Here is a 26,578-nt window from a genome sequence, read left to right as displayed (position 1 = left end):
AAGGCCAAAAATAATTTCCATTTCTCTAGCATTTTCTTTGGCAATCTGGATCCAACTGCCAGACTACACTCTCACAATAAATAGCTTTGTGAGGTCAGCAGGGCAACAATTACTCTAATGGCCAGCCAGTGTCACGGCTAGGACATCATGAACTGGAACTGCTCACAACTCTCATAATTCCAAGCCCAGGTTCATTTTCCTAGGCCATGAGGCTGGCCACAAAGGAGAATAAACATCCCCCACTCCCACACAGGCAGACTCTTTAAGAATGCCGGTTCAAGGGTAAGGACACGTCCTTCAATCAGACTCCAGGCACGCAGTTGGTGGGACCCTTCAGAAAGAGGCCAAAGGTGTTCTCTGCACCGTCAGGCTGAGATCAGTAGCTCCATGAGCCTACAGACTGCCCACAAACTGCTCTCCAGGCCGCAGCAGGGCCTCGCCATTAATGCCCACGGGTGGGCCAGCCACTTCCTGTTGACTGGCTGCCACTCAGAATGTGCCCTGTGCCAAGCTCCTGGCCAGGCTTTTGCTGGAACCATTCCAGGGTTGTTTCTGGCAGCACAGTGGCTGGATAGTCCCATGCAGGAGGGCTCAGAAGCCCCAGCCCTCCTCCGGACTCTGCCATTGCAAAGCTGTGTGACTTAGAGAAAGGCCCTATCCCTCTCTGGGCTTCAGTTCCTGCCTCAGAGACAGGTAGCACCGAGGGGCCCCTCAGGGTGGTGGAAAATGCGCCTACACTAAGCCACAAAGGACTGTGTTTTATATCCCTTGGGTCACCACCCCCTGGGGGACTTTGGCAAGTTCCCAAATTCTGAGCCTCGGTTTCCCACTCTGTCAAATCTGGTGTTAAATCAGAGGGTGTTGAAACTGCTGTCTCATGGGCCTGTTTTGTCTGGGCCATACAGCAATTGACAAAACTCTGAATTAGCAAACACTTATTTTTTTTAAAGATTTTACTTATTTATTTGTCAGAGAGAGAGAGTACAAGCAGGGGGAGTGGCAGGCAGAGGGAGAAGCAGGCTCCCCACTGAGCAGGGAGCCCGATGCGGGACTTGATCCCCAGACCCTGGGATCATGACCTGAGCCGAAGGCAGACGCTTAACCCACTGAGCCACTCAGGCATCCTGCTAACACTTTTAAAAATCAGAAAACTTCACATAAAAATCTGGACCTCTGGCTTTCTTTGCTAAAGGAAGAGAAGATGCAGGAGCCCGGTGCTCACATTCCCCCGGGGCTAAGCAACAGCCATCTCCTTTGGTCAGTCTGCCGGTCTGTCACAGACCCCACTACTCCCTACTGCTGACCCAGGCCTTTTTATCTGTCTGTACTCTCCACACAGCCCCTGCGGACCCAGGAGACTGTGACCCCGGACTGGATATTCTAAAGGCCCCCTCTGCTCTCGCTTTCCATGACGTTCCTGATATTCACACGCCACCAGAGGCCGCCCTGCCATCCCTTGGGGTAGGGGGCGGAGGGCTGTCTCTTGTGGGTCTGAAGGCTGAGGCCCTGCCTTTGCCAGGATTCCCATCCCCTGGTCAGCGGAAAGAGGATAGCTCCTGAGCGTACCGAGCAGCCATCGGGCCACGCAGAGCTCCGGCTGCCACTGCGGCCTCTATAATGACCTGCAGCGTGTAATCAAGCCCCATTGAGAGACCTTAGGAAGGAGGGCTTTTTCCATTTCCTGATCGTAGAATTTCAGGGTTGGAAGGGACTTTAAAATGGCATCTAGACCAACCCATCATTACTGTCTTGCTGTTGGACCAGCACGCTGGCAGCTGAAAAATTTAAGATGAGGCAAAAGGAGCACCACCCCCCCGCCCCCGCCCCGGAATCCTCCCAAGCTGCAGAGGCCAGGAAAGTAAACAGGTAATGACAATGCAGGATTACAAGGGCTCCGGGACCCCACAGCTACCAGGCACTCAGCCATATGAGAGGCCAAACACTGCCCATAAATAATCTCCCCTAATTCTCAAGAAAACTCTCCTAGGAGGTGCTATTTTTCATACTTGGTTTGCAAGGGAGGACTCTAAGGCTCAGAGAGGTTAAGGCCCTTGGTGGAGGTTGCAGAGCCCGTAGGGTGCTGGAGCAGACTTTGATCCCAGTGATGTGAGACTCCACAACTGGATTTGTGCACATGACTTTATCCTGCTCTTCTGGAAGGGCAGTGTGGGGAGCAGAAAGGAGAGGCCTGGGACCAGAGCCTGCTGAAGGGGCGAATGTCTACACTTCCCTTGAAGGACAAACAGAAGAGCGAGTGAGCTTGGGATGGAGGCGCGGCCGGGCTGAGAGCAGGGCAGGCACAGAACTCCGGGGCCTCCTTAACAATCCAAGAAACGCACATGCAGACAGGAGGAGGCACCACTTGACACCGATGAGCCTGGCACAAATTAGCAGGCGCTGTGATGCCAAGTGTCCGGGGTACGTGTAGACACAGAACCTCTTGCCGTGCTAATGGGAAGGTAGACTTGTCAACCGTACAAGGAACCACCGGCGGTATTGGGGCAAGTGACATATAGGTAGGTTCTATGCCCCAGCAATCCTACTCTAAGGTGAACACCAGAGCCTTCCAAAGTATGAAGGAGAGTGTGAAGTGCATTCTAGAATGTTCTTCTATGTGTGAGAGGAAGAAAAATCGTGGTTCATAGAATTTTTTTTTTTTAAATGAGGAAAATGTTTCTGTTATAATGTTAAGGCGGCAGGAGTCAGGAAACAGGCTGATAACATCCGGCATCCCTTGTAGGATGGCCCAGGAGGTGTCCAGGACTGGATGCCAGGCCCAGACGAAGAACTCGAGAAAGGAATGCAGGCAAGGATTGTTACTTCCAACGCTTATGCTTTGGGACCTGCCAGACGGTCTTTACATTCGCTCCCACTCACCATTCATTCATTCCATACATACAGACTGCACACATGCTATGCACCAGGTAACGCACCGGGTGGTAGGAGGGCAGCAGGGAACCAAATGGATGAAGCAGCTTAGATCCGAGGTGTTCCAGAGACTCAACAAAGAAGCAAATGTGTGATCGGTCAGAGGTGCAGAGACCAGTGACAAAGAGTGAAGAGTAGGGCCCAGAAGGAGCCCGCGGCTTGGGGGTGCATGCCTTTTCGTGCATAGTCTACGGGGAGCTCCTACAGCAAGCCTATGCCAGCATCACAGAACCTTCCGTGTCCTGATGCTTCTGCTTTCCAACCACTACCAGTCGTCCCAGCTTCGGGCGGAACTTAACCTAGACCACCATGACTCCCAGAGCTGCTGAGCTTGAGCCTGGCCCCACCTGGAGCCTTCCCGAGCCTTCCCTTGGATTCTGACCTCACTTCAGGGGCATCACGAGAGCCCTCCCCCTCCCCCGCAGAGGAGGCCTTGCTCTTGTCTGCTGTGCAAGACCACAGCCTTCTGTACAGAACAAAAGGACATTCATGTGGGGCATCGAAGGCCTCAAACAGTTCTGGCTTCCACTCTGTAATTTCCTCCAGGAATCTCTGCTCCAGGAAATGGGCTGACATGTGGTTTTCTGCCCAAAGAGGTTTATCACCATGTTATTTTTTAATAGCGAAATGCCAGAGGGCTCCAGCTTGCCCCACCTGAAGGAGATCATGAAGAGCAGCGTGGCAAGTTCAAGGATCCGTCCTCTGACGCTAAAGTCTCCATCATTAATAATGCTCATGAAGAGTTTAAAATAACACGGGGAAACATCTGCCGTACTGTTAAATTGGAAAAAAAACAACCAAAAGAAACAATACCAGAATCAGAATTATAGTCTTAACAAGAAAGGAACCAAAAATGGAGAGAAAAGAAATACTCTAAAATGCTAAAATCAGTACTTTCTGGGACGGTTTTGTTTTGCTTTGTTTTGCTTTGTTTTCCTCCGGGCCATTATACTTTTCTCTATTTTCAGGATTTTCTTCAGTGGTCATGGCTGCTTTCATGGTTGTAAAATGAGGCGACCAAAAACAAAACAGACCCTCAACAAATAATGGCACCTTTAAAATCTTCTCTCGCAGCCCAATGCTGGGCTGGCGTCTCCCCAGAACCCTGACCTAGCAAGCTCCCAAGGGCTGTATTTAAGGAGAAAGCCTCCCAGGATTTGGGATTTCATTTCCAGAGACTTAGGCCCAAGGCAAAGAAGGGAAAGTAGGGAGCAGTAAAGAAGACCAACAGGGACAGAAGGTAAGGGACATGTGACCGCACAGACCCAGCAAAATTTTCTAAATAAAAAAAAAAAAAAAAATACAAATGGCTCCCAGGAATGAGGGCTTGGGAAGATTGTCCGGGACCCCCATGCTCCCAAGGGCCCAGCCCCACACTCCCCAGCTGGAAAGTCTGTGGGATGGTGGCGCTGTCCTTCGGGAATGTAGACAGGTCCTTCCCGGACTTTGAACGCTGTGGCCCAGGCTCACTGTAGCTGCACCTCCTCGTGCCCTCCTGGTGGGGACGTAACACAATGTCACATGTTACACGTCAGAGCTGAAGGCCCAGCTCAGAGAGGTCATCCCACTTGCCCGAGGCCACATAGCTGGTCAGCGACAGAGCAGGACATGGGACTCAGGCCTCCTGATCTGACCCGGAGGTACTCTAACCACAGCACAGCTGGCCCAGAAACCACGCACTGGCATCCAAAAGCCTGGGTTCAAATCTGCACCAGACGGTCACTCGGCGGCTGTGGGCCTTGCCCGTTAGCCCAGACCGGGTTTCATCTGCGAACTGGAGGTCCCCCATCCGGCGCAGACAAGGTGCCGGGCAAACGGGCGTTAGAGCAAAGAGACCGGGATGGAATCTCAGGAGGGGAGTTGGCTCCGCTTAGACATTTGGCAGGCTGTTTCCACACTGCTTTCTGGCCTACGAGAGCCAGTTGCTGGCCAACTGTGTTCAATGCCTAATTCCAAACAGATGGGTCCGTGCCCTGCCCCCCACTCCTCCGCCGTGGCCTCCCACCCATCCCTCCCCAACTCGCTCCGGGGGCCTCCTGCCTCTGACCAGACTGGGGGGGGGGGCGGCGGGTGCTGCGCAGGGTCGGGGGAGGGACAGCCCTTGCTGAGGGCTTGCTGGCTCCTCCTAACACCACAGAGGCAGAGACAGGGGATCTAGACCTGCATTAGCTGAAGGATAAACAGACCCCATCCCCCAGGCATGCCTCTGTCCCAGCACGAGTCAGGTGACAACCACCGTACAGGTGCAAGCCTGTTTCTCCCCACGCGCCAAGAGGCAGGGCAGCCTCATGGTTAAGCACGTGGATGAGGGCCAAGCTGCCTGAGTCTGATTCTGGCTCTGCCAAGTCTTCGCTGGGACAGATTTTGCTGGGCAAGTGTCTTCCCATCTCTGTGTCCTTGTCCTCCTCTGTAAAGCCGGCGTGGCCATGCTGAAACGAAGCCGCCTTTCAACGAGCCAGAGAGTTTATGCCAAGACTTAGAAGAGGCGTGCCATGGGGGCTGGGGGATGGGAGGGGGCAGATCGGCAGGGCAGTCACCTCTCCTGCTCTGTGTCAGATGCTCAGTCTGCTCTCCTGGGACTCCCAGGGCCTCCCTAAGGCCGGCAGCGGGTTCGGCACTCTCCCCACGTAACAGACTGTGGACCGCTCAAAAAAATCTGTCTTTAATGAGGCTTGAACAAGTTGTAATCATTCCAATTTTTCAGAGGAAAATCAGAAACACAAAGAAGTGAAGAACGCCAAGGTCACCCGGCCCATACTCGGCCCAGCCAGGACACAGACTCGGGCAGTCCCCCCAGGACAGAGCTCTTAACCACCAGGCAACAAGACCACCTCCAGCAGACAGCACCGTTCCGCAGGCGAGTGGATCCTGCCACTTCTCCCAAAGGCAGCGCTGAGTGGGGAGGCCGGCCTGGGCTTCGGGCGGCCTGCAGCTGGGCGAGCTCCTGAGCTGAGGGTCCCTTCCTGGCCTCACACATGACAACTCACCCCAGCCCTGGAGGCTCCTGGACACCGGAAACCTGCACCCCTGCTGTTCCCTCTCCCATCATCCACTCCCCAGCCGGCCCCCAGGGTCTGGGCTCCCACAGATTGTTCTAGATCAGGAAGAAGAAGACAGAGCCGATGAAGAACTTTAAGGCTCCTCACATCCAGAGCCAGCCGATCCATGTGGCGTTCTCATTAAAGGGTCTGGCTAATCATAGCTTTGGCTTCAACCAGCTAATGTCTTCTTTTTGACCCAGACATCTGCCTCCAGAGAAAAAGGCCTCCACTGAGGGGCCAGGAGCCTCACTGCTTGGGTTCCTGAGATACGATTATATGTCAGAGAGAAATGAGAGCAGACTAGGACTCTCGGGCAACAGAGAAACCACCGTAAAACCCTGCCAATTACAGGCTGAGCAAAAACACGGAGCTGCCATGGCCTCCGGGGTGGAGAGAGCCCGACCTGGTTTCCTGGACTTGCAACACTGCCCCGGATGAGGTCAGAGTGGTCGCTCTCAAGGAGTCTCCGCATGAAGTTCTGCAGCTGAGTGCAGTGAATGGGATGTGCTGCCGTTCCTCGGGGCACAGTGGGCGGGGGGAGCTTTGGGAGGGAGTCAGGAAGTGGGGAAAAGAGGCCACATTTGCTGAAAACCCAGGGCGTCGGGATGGCTGGACACTCAGGTACATCGGGGCACTTAATTCTCAGGACACCTCTGGCAAGGTGGGCCTGGCAGTCCCAGGAGCCAGAAGAGAAAAGAGAGGGTCAGAGAGGCAAGCGGACCTGCCCGAGCCCACCCGAGTCCTGATTTTTGAACCCAGATCTGGGAACCAGATCCCAGGACACCCAACCACGGCAACTAAGGTGCATATCTGCACTGTCACCCCCAGGAGAAGGGGCTGCTTTTTTAGCAAAGGATGAGGTGAGAGGTTGTTTTACTCTAGGTGGAAGGAGGGACCTTGGCTCTGTTTATTTATAGGTCAAAAGTCAAAGAAAGGGTTCGAGTGTGTGGATAAAGCACTGGATTAGGAATCGAATCAGGCAGCTTTAAATCTCTCCTCTACGATGAGGGACACCTGGGTGGCTCAGTCGGTTAAGCGTCTACCTTCGGCTCAGGTCATGATCTCAGGGTCCCATGTCGGGCTCCCTGCTCAGTGGGGAGTCTGCTTCTCCCTCCCACCCCTGCTCATGCTCTCTCTCCCTCTCAAATAAATAAACAAAATCCTTAAAAAGAAATCTTGCCTCTACTACGAATGTTGGGTGACCTTGGGCAGATGACTTCAGTTCTCTGTGCAAAGGTGTCCTCAGCCAGAGAGAGGGGGTTGGAGTGGTAGCTTGTTCGATCCACATGGTTCCCTCCAGCTCTGGATCCTATCTACTGCGTGTCAGCTTGGCATTGAGGGTTATGAGCAAAGGCCCCAGCGTCTGGTCGCTAGGTTCAAGTCCCGACTCTGCCCCTGCATTACGTGAGCTCAAGCAAGTCACTTTTCTGTGACTCAGTCTGCCGTGTATAAGATGAGGATAATGATATCCGGGGCCTAGGCTGTTATGACAGTTACGTGAGATAATATATGTGGAGCACGTGGGGTTTTCCATAGCCTGCCTCAGTGTATGTCAGGTCTCAAGCCAGGGCCACGCAGAGCCCAGGACAATCTCGATGCAGGAGGGAAACGGCTTGCCTGCTGGGGGTCTCACACCTCAGTGCCTCCTTTCTGGGGGACTAACAGCAGGCAGGAAGCTCCATCTGCCCCGACCCCCACCCCAGCTCCGTGGACAGGTCAATCCAGGTGGGCGCTGATCAAGGCTGGGTGCTTAGAAATCTGTGGGTTTGTCCACTGGGCTTCCAGAAGGGCGGCATTCCCAGGATGTTAGAGTCTAGAGAGGGCTGAGCCGAATCCTCCCAGGGGAACCTCGAGGGGACTGCGCCCATCCCCACCCAGGGCTCATTAAACTCATTCCAGAAATGGTGCAGTTGGAGGGGGGGATTGGGTCTAGTGCAGGGGTGGGGGGGCAGCTTAGGTGCCTAGAGGGAAGGGGCAGGTCTAGCCTAGAAGACTAGGCTCAGTAGCTGTGGAAAGGTCATTCCCGCACTCGCTGACCCATCCCCGGGCTCACTGTGCCAGGTACCGGGCTAGTACCCGAGGACGCAAAGCTGAGTGCAGCACAACGTAGGCTCCCCAAGAGCCCCCTGTCCCGCGAGAGGCCACAGGAATTAGCAGACAGTGCATACAGGGGCTAATCCAACTCTTTCCCTCTACAGCCTAGAAGGAGTCAAGACCAAGGGTCAGTAAACTACAGCCCACGGTCAAACCTGACCCGCCTCCTGTCTCGGTAAATGCCATCTTACGTACACCCACTCACTTAAGCACTGCCCGCAGCTTCTTGTGCTCTACAGTGGCAGAACCAAACAGTCAAACTGGAGACCATCAAGCCCGCAATGCTGAGAATATTTACAGTGTGGCCCTTTAGAGACCAAGTTGGCTGCCCCTGCAAGCGTGGGGCCACCTGAATCCCTCTGGCACACTCCACTGTGGTTAGACGAGAACACTCCACCAGGACAGGGACAGGGGCAGGGCCCTACATGGAAGCAGATGGGGCATCCGTGACAGTCGCCCAAGGAGGTGGCCCTCCTGTTGAGGAGGTAAGGGCTGGGCAGACACACTTGTTGGGTGAAGAAATAGGGGTTTGGCACCCTCGGCAGAGGGACAGCTCACCTGAGGACACACGGACCGTGCCAACGCTGAGCTGGTTGTACCTACGGTGCAGGACAGCTGATGCTCAAGAACCAGGCACCAAGGCCTCTGGGGCAAACCTGGAGCTGCCAGTCCCTATCCGGACAGAACAGAGCAGCCAGCGAAAGGCTTCCTAGCTCTCTAGTCTAGTGCAGGTGACATACACGGAGTTCAGGCCACGGTTTCCGAGGTGTACCTAGTCTTTGCCCCGCAGAATTTAGCATCTAGCAGGGGAATCTGACAGGCAAATTCCAGGCAGGATGAGCTGAGTGCCTGGGAAGGGCACAGAGAGAATGTGAGCAGGGTTCTGAGGAAGGAGGAGATGGGTCCATTTGGGACCATGATAAAAAGGGTCCCAGGGGAGAGCCAGCATTTGAGGAGGGCCCTAGGAGCTCAGATGTTGGGGGTGGTGCTCCCGAACAAAGGTAAGAGGTCATGAATCTCAGGACCAGCGGGCTGTCCCACTTGGCAGGTAGAAAACTGAAAGACCCAGCTAATGGGAAGACAGACGGGCAGGCAGATTAACCTGTCTATGCGGGATGGCATGGGCACCCAGAGGAGGGGTCCAGGCCCAGTGATGGGTGCAGGCATGGTTTTCCAGAGGAGGCAACGCTGTGGTTTGAGGAGCTTAGGGTATTAGCCGTAGGATGTCACTGCCGACCATTGAGAGGCACAGTGTCACACTTGGGAGATGTCAGTCACCTAAAGCCCAATGAGGCCACCACAACGGGCCTTCCCCCTTCCTCCCTGACCATCCGCTAGCCCCTCACTTGCTCGGCAGCCCTGGTGTCTGCTGCTCAGATGGCCCAGGGATGCTCCTGCCCGCTTAGGGTTTGGCAATGGCTGTCCCCCAGGTGCCACGTGGACAAGGCTATCACCTCCTCCAAGCCTCCTGAGAGTGGCCAGCCCCAGCCACCCTCCACTGGCAGCTCTCTCCCTCAGCACTTCTCACCCTCCTACAAATTCTAGACTCCACTTGCTAACTTCGGAGTTTACCAGAAGTTCCCCCACCCGAATGTACATTTCACAAGGGATTGCCTGTGAGTTACTGAGGCCTTCTTCCCAGCTCTCCGAAGCCCGCCTGGCATGAAGAGGCATTCAGTCGATACTTGCTAATTGAATTAAGGAATTTGCCAGAGTGGGGAGCCACAGTCCACACTGGAGCAGATGGAAGAGGAGCCGGCATTTAGCGTGAGATCTCCCAGATTCCTTCAAGCGGGTCCCATGCTACGGCGACATAATCCAAGCCAACCTTTTATCTTTTTTATTTTTTGAACTTCTGTGTATTTTCAAAGGCTAAGAGGATGCATGTGCCTTTGTAAAGCTCATGCTGTGAGCTTCCAGACAAAAGCATTTCAGGACAAGGCTCCCAGCATGAGTTGCGCCCCTGACCGAGCACAGCGCTGCCCGTGAGGTGCAGCTGGGGTTTCAGGAAATCCCTGGGCCCAGGCGCTGTGGGCTCCTTCTTTGATTCTGGCCCTGCCCAGTGGCCAGATGTTTTCAATCGGATGGCTAAATGAAGATGGTAGTCACCAGCAAACAGAGGAAGAGAAAATGAGGAACGTCGTCAAAAGTTGTCACCAAGCCCTTGATCTGGTTTCCAGGGAAGTTAAGAGGAGGGGAACAGTCTGCCGGCCGCCCTGGGGCCTGCACAGCTGATCTCTCATCTGGGTCCTGCACTTACGGTTCTGCTCCATGAGGCACTCCCTGCACATAGCCTTGGCTGGCGAGGGGTCAGAAATGCTGCCTTAAGAAATAGCTGTGTTAAAAATTCGGTTTCTTAGAAATGATGTGAAATGGGTGACTTTTGCTGTAGTAACTTTAAAAAATATTTTATTGGCATTAGTATATGTATACATATGCTATATATAGTACATACACACACAAACATGCATATGAGTATATGTGTGTATACACATACACACGTATATTAGCATATGCATCTGCATGTGTGTGTAGACAGCGCACATAGCATTTAATATGTGCCTGGCACTATTCTAAGAGCTATACATATCCACTCATTTAATGCCCATAGTAATCCTATGCGGTGGGCCCTATTATCCTATTTTATAGAGGATGGAAGTGAGCCACAGAAAAGTTAAGTAATCTCGTCTAAGGCCACTAAGCTGGTGGCAGGTGGACCCCAGGATATGAGCTCCTTTCTCCCCTAGGCTGCCTAAGCTGCGTAAAAAGCCCTATTCTCAACCACCACACCTACACTTCCGAAATTATGTTCCCGGGACCCCTGGAGGTCACCATGTCCCTTCCAGGGAGTTCATGATGCAAACCATTTTCATACTACTACTAAGACATTATCTCCTTTTCCGTGTCTTACAAATGCACAGGGGAGTCTCCCAGAGGCAAGTGACAAGGGATTTCAGCACAGATAGAACACAGAAGCAGACAGGAGGACCCAGCTGTTCTCATTTAAGCCAGACACTGGAGAGAACTGTAAAACACCAGTCTTCTCACTAATGTTCTGTTTTGGCATGTTTTTCATCATCCGTATCTTACCGCGTGATTCATTCATTATTGTTATTTTTCAAGGAAGGCATACATCTGAAAAGCACTCCTCTATGTTCATAACTAACATGAGACATGTTACGAGAGAGAAGCCACGTCAAGAAAAGCTGTTTGGGGCCATCGGTAATGTTTAAGACTAGAAAGGAGGCGGGAACACAAGCAGCTTGAGAACCACTGCAGGATAGCCCAGGCGATGCGGCTCCACGTCCCATCCCACAGGGTCCTGGGGAGGGCACCCTCGGCGGTTTGGACAGGACTCCTTCTGCCTGCTACAGGAGGTAGAGCCTCCCAAGCCCCTACCTGCAAAATGCCCGAAGATAACCCCAGTGCTGCGACAGTCAATATGCCTCTCCCCACTGTGTGTGTGTGTGTGTGTGTGTGTGTGTGTGTGCACAGATTTGAAAGGATCTTCCCTTCCCTCCTCACTCATTCTTGTATCTATTCATTCAAACCACCGAGGAGCTAATTAGGAGCTGGGCAGAAGCTGGTGCAGCCGCTGTCCATTAGTTTGCCGTTCTTGACTCTTTTTATGGCGGAGGGATGATTTCCGGGCCACAGCTCTGTGGCTTCCCACTGGATGCTGGAATGCTGGGAGCCCCCAGGGTTCCACGGAATGTGGGCATACTGTGCCCCTCACAGTCCAACGGCACTCTGAGTTCCAAGGAGACCCATGGAACTTTCCAACCCTGGAGTTCTGCAAAATTCCTGAAGCCTATAGGGTCCAGGAACCAGACCAAAGGATTTGCAGATGTTACCGACACCCAGAACGTCAGCATCCCCGTTCGTGCTGCAGGAATATATTTTTCCCTGTGAATTACCAATATCCCAGCTTTATAGAGGAACATGAGGGGCGCCTCCAGCTCCAGTCCCACCTGCACTCAGCCGAGAGCACCATCCTCCTCCCATCGTAGAGAAATACGCAGTAACAGAAATGGTTAAGTCCTTCGGTACCACCACCTGATGAAACATCACGCAGCCACATAATGTGACAACCCTTCACGTCACCTCCAGAAGCACTCCCTGATAGACCCCAACTCCATCCGGGTACTGGGGCTGCAAACGGGGAAGGACACAGCCCCTGCCCTCAAGGAGGTTCCAGGTAACTGTCCCATCTGCATGTCTCTGAAGGGCAGAGAGTCAATTCCATTCTATTCAACCAACAGAAAACAAATCCATGGCTCCTGCCCCAAAGCCTTCCCTTCCTTCTCATTTTCTGCTGGCCAATCCCCCAACACAGAGGATATTTTTAGCACCTGGGAGGAAGTGTTCACATGAAGGCCATTGAGCAACATGGAGGCATGGCCCTGGGATGTCCCATGCAAGACAGTGCTTACCAAATGTATTTCAGACAGGCTGGCTTTGGTTCTCGTCCACACTCTTCTTCCTTCTCCCCATTATCCAGATCAGAAAGGGTGGTTGGCTATTTTGCCAGGTGCGGTTGCTTAACTTAACCTGAGGCATGCGCATCATAAACAGCTCTTCCAGCGAGCATACAGGCGGAGCTGAGAGCAGTTCAGGAACAGTGGCTACTCCCAAAGTGAAAGGACCGTGAGCTCCCAGACATGGGATCCCCCCCATTTCCAGTTCTTCAGAAGCTGGAGGCAGAAGTCACAAGAAGTGTGGAAGGCTGATGGATACCCCCAGAGAACTGAAGAAGAGAGAAATAATCCCCCAGGGGGCCCAAGCCTGCATCTAGCCCAGCTGAGCGGTCAGCTAGCTGGACATCATGTTTATCAACCCAGCAGCTGGGGCTGGTTCTGTGTGGCCAAGACAGGCAGTCAATTGTGCCTGCCTTCATATATCCACTCTTGGCTCTGCGGATGCAGAGCTGGACCTGGCACAGGTGGGTTTTCAGTGAGTCCCCTTGAAGAGCGAATCCCACTCCTGCTCCCCAAGGAGCTGCCAATCTAACAGAGAAAACACACATGGGCACCGCATGATGGGCAGTATGGTCAAGTCACACACGGGGGTGCTCTGGGGGAGCCAGGGGGAGGCTGGGGGACAAGCTGGGGGGAATGGGTTCCCAGAAGAGGTGACACTTGAGTCTTGAAGAGGGATGATTTCAACAGGAAGGTACAAAGAGGAGGGTGTTCAGGTGGAGGGATGAGCACATGCAAGCCACACGTTCCAAATCCTGGGGACGTGAAAATTACTTCATTTAGAATGAGTGCTATTTATGATAAACAGAGAACGTATCTAGATCTATATAGGTACATCCGTAGTCACAGCCAAAGCCACATCTATACTAAGTACCATAGTTCAAGTGCCTGACAGTTAGCTTTTTCGATTGTGATGTTAGTAAGTGCCTGACATTCTGACTGCCAAAACATTCACTTTGAAGACATCCCTCTCTCTCTGACTAGGTGGGGTATGGGCATTAAGGAGGGCACGTGGTGTGATGAGCACCGGCTGCTGTAGGTAAGGGACGAATCACTGAATTCGACTCCAGAAACCAATATTGCCCTGTCTGTTAACTAAGTAAAATTTAAATTAAAAATAAATAAATAAAAATAAAGACATCCACCTCCAAGACACGCAACACCAGCGACACGACGAGAGCAACAGCACATCTCCCCACCCATGGAGTTCCCCTTTTAGAAAAGCCCGAGGTGACAGCTTGAAGTGACCCCACTTTTCCCTTCCCACGCCCTTATTCCTGCTTTTATGTTTGCAATTCACCAAAAAAGACCAAGCCTGCAAAAACCTGGCACCCCACCCCTCAACCCCAGTAAAGGCAGGACCACAGTCCCCTCACTGGCTCGGATCTGGGGCAATGTCCCAATGACCACAGGGGCTCACCACAAGGAGCAGATCCCAGGAGAGCGCCCCCCAGGGGAGTGCCCCCCCCCAGGGGAGTGCCCCCAGCAGTCCGAGAGCTTAGCCCGACCCAGAACAGTACTTGAAACACAGCACTGGAAGTCAGGACTGCTGTGTGTCTAGAAGGGTCCTATGCATCTTTACATATGTCAACACATTTGATCCTCACAACACCCCTATGAGGATGGCACTATTTTCATCTCTTGGGTCTGTTTTGCCCATGAGAAAACACAGATCAAGGCAGGTGCAGTGGCTTGCCCAACATGGTACAGTAGGCCACAGAACTGGGATCTCAACTCAGGCATTCTGTCTTAACAGTCTACACTCTCCATACTACTCTAAAAACTTCTCTGTGGTTTGCAGGAGCACGGTGATAAGGCCGGGGTCCTGGGTGGGGCCCAGGTCACGGTGAGCTTTGTCCATCCTGCTGTGGAATCTGGACTCTGTCCTGGGGCCAGGAGTGACATGGACACTGAAAAGAGAAAGGACATGACTGGATGCCCTTGGGGAACAAAGGTTATTAGTAAATGTCCAAATGCTCATCATCCAGGCATGACTGGAATAAAGAGTAGTCATTTGAGGTTGACTCAATCTATGGGCTTGGCTTCCAGAAGCACAAAGGAAATTTCCATGCTTCTGGTGGTCTGGTGGCCCCCCATGCATGTCATCAAGGCCTCCAGTCTTGGCCGCAGTGGTTATTCCAGAACGTTCGTCCTGCCATGGAAGAAATGGTTATTCTGGAACGTTCGTCCTGCCATGGAAGAAATGTCTCGGCTGCAGCCAGACACCTGCCCCGAGCTGAGGGGGAAGCGGAGCTGTGTGACAGCTCATCCATGGCCCGCCAGTGTGGCTTAGCTAGGAATAACAACACGGGTGACGTGTCACATTGACTATGGGCCAGGCACCGGGCCCGGCTTTGTGCGCAGCGTTTCACCCTGACAGGCCCTCACAGGTGGGGGGCTGTCTCCCTTACAGCTGGGAATCCGGGTGGCAGAGCTGGAGAGATGCAGATGGAGAAGCCTCCAGGCCCTTCTCACGCCAAGACCTATTCTGGTGAACCCTCAAAGCTCACAAATCCCTGTGGGGTCCCTCTCCCCTGGTGGGTGGGACTGGCCCCATCTTCCCAGGGGAGCCAGGCTCATCAGCTTAGGGAGCCGCAGCTGGTGAGTGGAGTCAGAGTGAGCTTGTGCTGAGGCTTGTTGCTTTCCCACTTCCAGCCCGGTTGTCAACCAGGGCTGGATCTTTGAGCCCCCAGGGAGGGCATGCACCATCGTCAACTACGGTCTCAGGCAGGGTGCCTGACCTTTCCAGCAGATGCTAATGATGCAACATATGCCAGCAAAGCCTCTTGCGACCATGGTGAAGAGCGTGTGCTCTGAAGACTGGGGGGGGGGGGTCTGTGGGTCCCCCGCTCCGTTCTTCAAACGAGGCGACAGGTGCAGGGAGGCATGGGCTCCGAGGGCACTGGGACCAGTGAGGGACCAAGGAGGGCTGCTGCCGGAAGATACGGCCCTGCCACAGGGTGGGAGAAAGTGCAAGCAGAGCGAGCAGGCAGAAGCCCGTGCTGTTAGTGGCATGAGAGCAGAAACCAGGTCTCCATTCCTCAGCATTGGTTCTCCTGTGTCAGGCTCTCAGAAACCACCAGCGAATGACGTGTGGACAGATGAGCCTGGGGGACTGTCCGGGAAGGGGGGAGGGCCGAGCGGGGCTTCCAGCCCTGTGAACACACAGTTACCATTTACTCTGGTTTTCTGTGTGTCCCCCTCCGCATCTGCTAGCAAGCCCTGTGGCGTGCAGGTCCCTCACACGTTATCCCGTTCTGTGCATGTCCTTTGGCCCTTCTAACCTTGGCCCCTCGCACTGTCTCCAGCGCACTGCTCTAAAAGAGTCAGGCGGAAAGGATCCTGGACAGGTGGTACAGCAAGGGGCCTGGGCTCCAGAGGCACATGACGCGGCGGGAGAGCCCACCTCCTCCACTTACTGACAGCTTGTGTCTGCGGCTGAGTTACGTAACCACTCTGTGCCTCCATCACTGGTGAAACAAGGAGAATGACAGAAGCTCTCACGTGGCTGGGGGGGAGTTAAATGTGTCGATGCTTGGGGCTCTTAGAAGAGCACGTGACCCACAGGCAGACCTTTGCAAGTGTTGGCAGATGCTCTGCCAGCACCTCTACTCCCAAGGTTCAGGTGATTGCTCAGAACGCAGTCCCAGAAGTGGCATCGTAATATAGACCCCTTGTAGAATGGCCAGGAAAGTGCCTTTGAAAGTCCCAGGAGCACTCAGAAGAACAAAAGTCTTTAGCTCTCATTAGTTAGTCCGAGAACAAGGGCTTGGAGGACCTGGAAGGTAAGACCCCCCTCCCCAGAATCCCCATTACCAGCATTCCTGCCAAGTCTCCGTCCTCAGGCTCCTGCTGCAAAGAACCCCTCATGCCCAGTCACCCCTGCGGCTTCAGGTACCCCCGGAGAGAAAAGATTTTCCCCCATCCAGCAGGAGGCCCGGCCCGCACCAGGGAAGCTTAAGCTCCAGCCCCTGGCTGCACCCCACTTAACTAGGGCTTGTGTTTCTTTTTGATTTTTTAAGGTTTTATTTATTTATTTGACAGAGAGAGAGAGAGCTCGCACAAGCGGGGGAATGGCAGGCAGAGGGAGAGGGAGAAGCAGGCTCCCCCCAGAGCAGGGAACCCCATACAGGGCTCAATCCCAGGACCCTGAGATCATGACCTGAGCCGAAGGCAGATGCTTAACCACAGGAGGCACCCAGGTGCCCCTAGGGCTTGTCTTTCATTTTAAATCCCTAACTTGTATCATTATTTCTTAAAGAGGACTCCCAAATTGTATTAGCTTCAGGTCTCCGCAAACTCAGAACTGCATCTGTGCCTCCTGCTGATCTGTTAATTTGTCTGTTTCTCCCACTGAATCACTACTGTCTCGAGGATGGAGCTCTTGTCTCACTGTTTCATCCCCGGTCCTTGGCACAGTGCCGGACACCCAGGAGTATCTGTTGCTTGAGCGAATGAACGAATGGATGAGAATGAAGGAAGGAACACCACGGCCTGAACTGGCACCTCTCTGCTAATTCCACTCACTCCCTGTGGATTCCCTCCTTAAAACCACCTGGGACAAGCTCACCCTTTTGCACCTGCCAGCCCTTCAGCTCCTCGAAGCTGGCCCCCAGGTCTCCTCTCTTCCAGGGCAACGGCCCCTGTGCCCACAACTGTTGCTCTTTCCTTTAAAGTGATCAGCAACAGAAATTTCACCCACATCCCACTGCTGCCCGTTTCCATATCTATGACTGCCAAGACCGCCTCTTATCTACTCAGAGGGCCTTGGCCTCCAGTTCGCCTCTGGGCGGCTGATAACAGTTTGAGATCTGAGGAAGAGTGCCCACGTGTGTGGACTCCTGAGGCCTGAAAAGATGCATGGGAGCAGGCAGGTCTGGCTTTCCAGGGCAAAGGCCACAGTCCCTCAGGGAGGGTAATGAGTCCCCCGTCCATCCTCTGATCAGCAGCCCAGGCTCCTCGTCTTCACTGTTGTGCTCCCTCCTCTGAGCAGTGTGACTGGATTCCAGCCACGGCTCCTCCGAGTGCCCCTCCTGGACCAGGATGCCACACTGTGCCTCCCACCCCACCCCACCTCACCCAGTCCCCGCCTGGCACTCTCCACCCCACCCCACCCTGCCGCTGTATATTTCCATTCCTGTTTATTGTCCATCTCTTCCCCTTCCCTGCCCCCAGCCAGTACGTGAGCTCCCTGGGTCTCTGGCTGCCCAGGACAGTGCCTGGCACAGAAAAAGACCTCAGAAATAGTTGTTGATGCACGAACGGAACTAGCATTTATCAAGTTCGTCTCCTACAAATGCTCTGCTGGGAGCCAGGGATACAAATGTGTTCTCAGTTAAGGCCTCTGGGCTACAGAGGCTCAGCTGGGAATACCCCACGGCAAGAGAGGAAATGCCCTCTCCCCAGAGAGGACTACTTCTGCATTCACACCCTCAACCTGACCGAGGGCTTTGCAAGCACAGGGCAAGGGCCAGGCACCGCCCCTCCCCCTAGGACAACGGTCACGCGCACACGCAGTGGCCCACGGTTGCACCTTCCTGCAGCCATGCGTCTCTGCACACCCTGTGTGATGGGCTTTGTGACTCCATCAGAGAGGCAGGCCACAAACACGTGCCAGGAGTGAAGGACGTGGGCATCCACCAACATGCCATTGCCTTCCTGCTGCTAGGAGCCACAGTGGCCGTGGGTCCATGGGGACAAACACTTCCCTCACCTTTCGCTCGGGTTTTCTTCTGGGGTAGCGGTGTCTCCACAGGCCATTGGATCCAATGCTGACAGGTGAACAGGCACTCACTGTACGCTTGCCACATCTGCTAGTTGTACAACTTTGCAGAAGCTAATTATCTTTTCGGAGTCCTGTTTCCTCATCTGTACTCGGGCCGCTGGGTTGTTATGAGCAGTAACAGTAAGGGAAGGATCTGGAACACGGCCTGACCCATGGTTTAATAAATGCGGCGGTCTGGGGTATTGGCAGTGGGACTGGGTCAGCATCATTAAGACAGACGTGGATTTCAAGAATGTGGCTAGCATCACCAGTGTGCACTCACAGTGGTTTTAATATATATATAGGTTGATTTAGAAATGATCTAGATGATGTGCCTATATATGTATATTCACACATATATATGATGGGTATGCATGTATATGCGGATATGTATACACGTCTGTAAATACGGAGGTGTGTATATGTGTGGGTATATGCATGAGTGTATACTCACACACGTGCACACAAACCCACACTCCCTACTCCCCAGCTCTGTCTACTCAGAGGGCCTAGGGGCAATGTATCTCAGTAGCAATGGACATACCTCATGACCAAAAGGTATTTCTAGATACCATTCTCCACTGAAAGGAGCCGGGGCCCCTTGACAAATGGCCGCTTCCATCATTAACCAAGTGATAAAGCCAACATCACAGTAATGGGACAGACCAACACCGGCCTTCCAATTATGAGGCACCAAAAAGACACCACATGAATTCTGCAGGATGCCCAGCAAAAGCATGAAATCTAAATCTAATCATGAGGGAGCATCAGACAAGCACCAACTGAAAGATGCTCTGAAAAGTAATTGGCTTAAACATGTCAAAAACATGAATGTCACAAAATACAAGACTAAGGAAGTTTTTCAACAAGGCCATGTGCCAAATGGATTTTCTTTTGCTGGGAAGGATTTCACTGGGGGCCCTTGGTGAAATCAGAATAAGGTCTGAGGATCAGGTAACAGTAGCAAACCAATGCTAAGTTTCTGACTCGGTTCTATTGTCGTTATAAGAATCACCAAGACAGCATGGTACTGGCACAAAAACAGACATATAGACCAATGGAACAGAATAGAGAACCCAGATATGGACCCTCAACTCTATGGTCAAATAATCTTTGACAAAGCAGGAAAACACATGCAGTGGAAAAAAGACAGTCTCTTCAATAAATGGTGCTGGGAAAATTGGACAGCCACGTGCAGAAGAATGAAACTCGACGATTCTCTAACACCATTCACAAAGATAAACTCAAAGTGGATGAAAGACCTCAATGTGAGACAGGAATCCATCAAAATCCTAGAGGAGAACATAGGCAGTAACCTTTTTGACATCGCCCATAGCAACTTCTTTCAAGATACATCTCCAAAAGCTAGTGAAACAAAAGCAAAAATGAACTTTTGGGACTTCATCAAGATAAAAAGCTTCTGCACAGCAAAGGAAACAGTCAACAAAACAAAGAGGCCACCCACAGAATGGGAGAAGATATTTGCAAATGACACTACAGATAAAGGGCTGGTATCCCAGATCTATAAAGAACTTCTCAAACTCAACACCCAAAAAACAAATAATCAAGTCAAAAAGTGGGCAGAAGACATGAAAAGACACTTCTCTGAAGAAGACACACAAATGGCTAACAGACACATGAAAAAATGTTCATCGTCATTAGCCATCAGGGAAATTCAAATCAAAACCACACTGAGATACCACCTTACACCAGTCAGAATGGCAAAAATGGACAGGGCAAGAAACAACAAATGTTGGAGAGGTTGTGGAGAAAGGGGAACCCTCTTACACTGTTGGTGGGAATGCAAGTTGGTACAGCCACTTTGGAAAACAGTGTGGAGGTGCCTCACAAAGTTAAAAATAGAGCTACCCTATGACCCAGCAATTGCACTCCTGGGTATTTACCCCAAAGACACAGATGTAGTGAAAAGAAGGGCCACATGCACCCCAATGTTCATAGCAGCAATGTCCGCAATAGCCAAACTGTGGAAAGAGCCGAGATGCCCTTCAACAGACGAATGGATAAAGAAGATGTGGCCCATATGTACAATGGAATATTACTCAGGCATCAGAAAGGATGAACACCCAACTTTTACGTCAACATGGATGGGACTGGAGGAGGTGACGCTAAGTGAAATAAGTCAAGCAGAGAAAGTCAATGATCATATGGTTTCACTTATTTGTGGAACATAAGGAACAGCAGGGAGGACATTAGGAGAAGGAAGGGAAAAATGAAGGGGGGGGAATCGGAGGGAGAGACGAACCATGAGAGATATGGACTCTGAGAAACAAACAGGGTTCTAGAGGGGAGGGGGGAGGGGGGATGGTTAGCCCGGTGACGGGTATTAAGGAGGCCACGTACTGCCTGGAGCACTGGGTGTTGTACGAAAACAATGGATCGTGGATCACCACATCAAAGACTAATGATGTATTGTATGGTGACTAACATAATAAAATTAAAAAAAAAAAGAAATTCACCTTTATCTCTGAAAAGCCCATAATTCTGATTGGCTATATTACTTAATAAAAAAAAAAAAGGAATCTTCGGATTTCAGGAAAAAAAGAGAGAGGAAAGGATAGAATGGATGTAGAGTAAAATGTCAACACTTAAGGAATCCGAGTAAAGGGTATCCAGGAATTTTTTGGCTCTTCTTGCAACTTACCTCTAAGTTTGCAATTATATCAAAATCGAGCAATTGAAAAAAAAAATGTAATTGAAAAGCATACTCCGGGTTCATGTATTGAGAAAAAGTGAGTAGAGTGCTTAGCACAATAATTTGAAGCTATTATAATAATAATTATTATTACCAGAATTGCGCACGTGGCACCTAAGGAGCTTGAAATGGATGGACGATATCATCGCTATTAAAATCACCCTCATCACCACCACTGTTGTCCCTGATGTGCTCAATACTACATACTACAAATCAATATCTTTTCTTATTGTTACTTCTAATTACCTCATATCTGCATTAAGCTCCATTGTTTGAAGGTCCACTATGGAAACACCTGTTTCAAGTGTTTCCAGCACTCAGCAGCAATGTTGAAGAGCTTAAAAACCAACCAAGAGAAGAGAGGCAGGGCCCGTTTCAGATCTAGATGTACAGATACATATCAATTCAATCCTTTCCCATCGTCTGAATCTCTGCTCTGTTCTTGCTAGTTCTTGGGCAACCCACGGCGGAGAAAGCCCAGCTCCTAAAGACACAATGTGGGGCCTTTGCCTATAGGCCTCCTGGTCACCTAGGGTTTCTTCTCTGTTCCGTCTTGGGACCCATCCATAAATGCTATGCAGCTAAGTGACTGGCCCTCTTATTCTGCACTGCACACTGCCTTATTCAACAAGTAGAACCTCTTATTATACCCCCAGTCCTGTATAAGTACCGCGCGCTAACCGATTGCGCCACTGGAGCTCCTATACCCCCAGTCCTGACCCATCCAAGATGATGGGACTATTGCCAAGTCCAAGCTTCTCCCCATGGGTCTGCTATATAGGAATGGTTGTGCTCAGCCCGATTCTGAGATGGGATAAGGTCCCAAACATTATTACTCTGTTTAACACATTCTTTGAAAGTAAACCCATGGTTATCTTTTGTCTCCATCATTCCTCATTCTTCCAAGACTCACAAACACCATATCTTTAGCTTACTTTCTTCCTCTCCCTGTTTCTTATCTCTCTCGCCCCATCTTGAGCCCATGGGGAACACTATGGCCATTGCTTCGTTCCCTTTACAGGAAGCCCTATACTGTATCTGATCTTCCCGTGACCATAGAAAAACTCATATTTGTATCAACTTATTTGCATACATAAAACTGATATATCTCAAAGTCCAAGTGGCTTAGTTTTTACATGGACTCATATACAGCGGCCATAGTTTGGCTGTCCAAAGAAATTTTAGAAGTAATTCCATTTTTATGGATAGGTAAGTAGATAAATAGATAGATGTCCTAACCAATAATCATACAGAACAGCCACACACACACATACATGGACCAACCTTCCTTCTTCCACGATGGTGGCAGCTATATCCAAGCTGAGTTAGACACTCAGAGTGAAGAGAGGCGTTCCAGGGTGACCATAGATTTCCCCAAGCCAGCCTTCCTCACTGATGGAAACTTGCTCAATGTGCTGTCCAAAATGGTAGCCATGAGTCACATATGGCTATTGAGCACTTGAAATGTGGTGAGCATGATTGAGGGTTGAATTTTTAATTGTGATTAATTTCAACGAATTAAAATTTAAATAGCCACACATGGGGTGGCTACATGTGGGCAGCTTAGCTCTAGACCAGGGGCTGGCACACTCTCTCCATGAAGGACCAGACTGTAAATATTTGTGGCTTTCTGGCCACACAGCCCGTCACCACCGCTGTTGTGCTGTGACACATATCTGAAGGAAGGAATGTGGCTGGGTACCAACAGAAATGATCTATAAAATATGACTGGGCCAGTTTTGCCCTGTGGGTCAGAGTTGATTGCTAACCCTCATTCCAGGACAGTGTCATTCCAGACTGTCTTTGGGATGGCCGGCACTGGTCATATGAGGCTGTTCCTAATTCAGTTTCTACCTACTTGTTTAATGAGAACACAGAAGGCTTTCCTTTTAAGAAAATCAGGTTGCTTGATATTCTAATGGCCGTGCATTTTTCCCTGAGGTAGAAAGTGTTCCCTCTTAATGGCATATCCCTGGGAGAGCAGGCCAAATTACAAAGAGACCAAGACATAGGGGAACATCTCTCCCCCGCTACTCAAGTTAATGTATGGAAGAAACCAGAAAAGACAACACCTCTCACTCGTGCTGGGGGAGAGGGCAGTCATTTACCTCAGGAGGCTGGGGGACTGTCCATCTCAGGTCCACAGAGGAAACTGTCCTGGCCACAAAGCTCAAAGTGTTTGCTCACCACAGCTCCTGGCGATGATTATTACTTCTATTGGCATTTCCAGGTCAGAAAGTTTGATTCTGAAAATGGTCCCCAACTGGAAGGGAAGAGGAGAAAAGTTCAAGTCAGTTGTGACCTTTCGTTCATCCACTGTCTTGGGAAGATGACTCAAGACAATTCAAAGGCATTCGCCCATCATTCCACCAACTCACCCAATGATTTATACATCAAGTGTTTTTTTTTAAATAGACGCCTATCCTGTTCCATGCATGCAGCCAAGTACCAGAGACAGAAAGGCGGGGAGACCATAGTTCATACCCTCAAGAAGCTCAGCCTGGTGGAGAAAACAGACATATAAACAAATAACTCAGGGCAGCGTGATACGAGGATGTGAGTGATATTTGGGAGAGCTAAGGGAGAAATGACCAATTCAGTATGAGAGGAGCAGGTGGGTTTTTAGTTGCTCCTCACTCGAGTGAAATGCTGTGTGACAAAAAGAAAAAAATTGGGGGGAAGTGTCTCTGAGGTAGAGGATAGGGAAAAATGTAAGTAGTGAACAATAGTGAACGTGTGAGATCAGGATTGGGATGCACCACCAGGCTTAGGCCAGGTGGCAGAAGGCTTTGGAAGGCCCCACCTGAGAGTAAGAACAGAGACCCCTGGTTGAGCTCTTTTTTTTTTAGTAGTTTTTTTAAATTTTTTATTGTTATGTTAATCACCATACATTACATCATTAGTTCTTGATGTAGTGTTCCATGATTCATTGTTTGTGCATAACACCCAGTGCTCCATGCAGAATGTGCCCTCTCTAATACCCATCACCAGGCTAACCCATCCCCCCACCCCCTCCCCTCTAGAACCCTCAGTTTGTTTCTCAGAGTCCATCGTCTCTCATGGTTCGTCTCCCCCTCCGACTTACTCCCCTTCATTCTTCCCCCCCTGCTATCTTCTTCTTCTTTTTTTCTTAACATATATTGCATTATTTGTTTCAGAAGTACAGATCTGTGATTCAACAGTCTTGCACAACTCACAGTGCTCACCATAGCACATACCCACCCCAATGTCTATCACCCAGCCACCCCATCCCTCCCACCCCCCACCACTCCAGCAACCCTCAGTTTGTTTCCTGAGATTAAGAATTCCTCATATCAGTGAGGTCATATGATACATGTCTTTCTCTGACTGACTTATTTCACTCATCATAACACCATCCAGTTCCATCCACGTCGTTGCAAATGGCAAGATCTCATTCCTTTTGATGGCTGCATAATATTCCATTGTGTATATATACCACCTCTTCTTTATCCATTCATCTGTCGATGGACATCTTGGCTCTTTCCACAGTTTGGCTATTGTGGACATTGCTGCTATAAACATTGGGGTGCACGTACCCCTTCGGATCCCTGCATTTGTATCTTTGGGGTAAATACCCAGGAGTGCAATTGTTGGATCATATGGTAGCTCTATTTTCAACTGTTTGAGGAACCTCCATACTGTTTTCCAGAGTGGCTGCAGCCTGGTTGAGCTCTTACTGTGTCCCAAGCACTGAGAGATGTACAGACCACACGTTTTCTCAAGAAATCCCTGAGGTGGTCTCAATGACTATCCCATTTTATAGATGGGCAGCTGGGGCTTGGAGAGCTCCTGTGAACAACCCTGACCAGGATGACAAAGGCAGTTAAGTGATACAGAACAGCCCCCAGCGGGACGCCCCCATTCTGTCCGGTTCCACAGTCCTCATCTTAGCCCCTGGGACAGATGTGTAGAGTAACGGACCCCATTTGCTCGGGCCACCTTGTACACATCCTCCTTAGCAGTGTGTCTTTGATCCCCGTCCCCACATGAATTGAGGTCCACTTCTCCACCCTCTGAATCTGAACTTGGCCATGTAACTTGCTTTGGCCAGTGAGTCAATAATAAAAGACAGAAATAAAAGCTTCAACAGTGCTTATGTCCCAAATATCCCCCTTTCTCGCTGCTAGGAATCATTCTGCAGCCACATTACCCCAGCTTAGCTGGTTCCCTGGTGCATAGACCACACCACCAAGTCCCAGCCACACTGCCGAGACACAAGAAATGTCTAGTCAATGCACAGAATCAGGAGAAATAACAAATGTTTCTTGTTTTAGGCATGAAGGCTTGGAGCTGTTTGTTACGCAGAGAAAGCTCACTGATACAATCACCAAGTCATCGTTACACACACAGCGATGGTGATAAAACACAACAAACTTGCAACTTAGAAAGATCAGCCCCGAGTTGGTGATTCTGTGAGATGTGGAGGGCCAGGACTAAGGCAGGGCGGCCGTGGGGTGGAGGAGAGATGGAAGATTCAAGAGCTATTTTAGATGCAAAGTCAACAGGATTTAGTTACAGACCAACCGAAGATTTGTCTAAAGGCGCCTGGTGTTGACAATAAATAGATTCTATTTGGAGTTTGCTGAGGGGATGGGATGTTTCCACAGAAGACACACAATGTGGCCTGAGCCAGAGCAGTCAGGGCTCAGTGTCACAGAAAAGACAAGCTCCCGGAATGAAACTTTCTTTTCAGCCCCTGATATTTGAAAGAAGAATGAAGACGGGGCGCTCACGGCCCCGGCCTCCGACCTGCCCCTGCCACCTCCCCTGAGGCCAACCCCTGCTCGCAGCAGCCCCCAGAGGGACCTTTGTAAACTGTAACCCAGACCTTCCTCCCTCCCAACCCCAGCTCACACCGTCCCCTTTCCCTGGGCATTGCCTACTTACCCGTTAGATTTCGTATCAATGGCCCTTCCCAGGGACCTCTTTGCTGACCACCCAGACGAGGCCAGACACTGTCACTACCCAGAATTCCTTGCACGCCTAGAGAGCATGTGTCACTAGCCTGATAACCCCACAGGAGCACGAGCATGCCTGTCCCACACAAACACTCTGCCACCACCACCCAACACACCATGGGCCACGTGGGAGAAAGTCGGTTCCTATTTCCTGAATGAGAGAATGAACAAAACAATTCGTTCACGTGTCACACGCCCAAGATGTTTTCTTTCACCTACTCCCTTGCGCACGCCGAGCCGAGTTAGCCACCTTACCTTCGGCTGCCCATGGCTTCCTGTGCGTATCTTCAGTCCTTTGCACTGGATTCCCAACCCTGACTGGCATGCTGGCAACTATGGGATTTCATAAGCTAGAACCGTTCCCCAGGTGTCACGCACCTTCCAGGCCCTAGGTGTCTTGGCTCCTAACACAGCGGTGGGGTGCTAAATGCACAGAAAACGTAATTATCCCACTCTATTATCTGCTCATCCCAGGAGGCAGCCTAATGATCTACTGAGACTCTCCTTGCCTTCTGCTTTTTTATTTTATTTATTTATTTATTTATTTATTTATTTATTTATTTATTTGAGAGAGAGAGAAA

At 51.0% G+C, this 26,578-nt stretch overlaps 1 protein-coding gene across 8 annotated transcripts in view; it reads right to left on the bottom strand.

Moving 5' to 3' along the window:
- ST3GAL1 (ST3 beta-galactoside alpha-2,3-sialyltransferase 1) overlaps nucleotides 1–26,578 on the bottom strand; it is a 94,725-nt gene that overhangs the window by 52,821 nt on the left and 15,326 nt on the right. For 6 of the 8 annotated variants that reach the window (XR_003609671.2, XR_003609672.2, XM_028105618.2 and 3 more), the window contains exon 2: nucleotides 23,127–23,281. The gene's annotated coding sequence lies outside the window, so the exon portion shown is untranslated. Of the gene's footprint in view, nucleotides 1–23,126; nucleotides 23,282–23,396; nucleotides 23,519–26,578 lie in introns of all 8 variants that reach the window. The other 2 variants (XM_028105619.2, XM_028105620.2) reach the window with 1 other exon arrangement.

The sequence above is a fragment of the Eumetopias jubatus genome, unplaced genomic scaffold (assembly GCF_037043125.1).
Source record: "Eumetopias jubatus isolate StellerSeaLion01/CBP00866 unplaced genomic scaffold, mEumJub1_p1.0 scaffold_4, whole genome shotgun sequence".
Taxonomy (NCBI): Eukaryota; Metazoa; Chordata; class Mammalia; order Carnivora; family Otariidae; genus Eumetopias; species Eumetopias jubatus.
The sequence above is the reverse complement of the archived record's forward strand: the minus strand, read 5'-3'. Positions and strand labels throughout refer to the sequence as shown.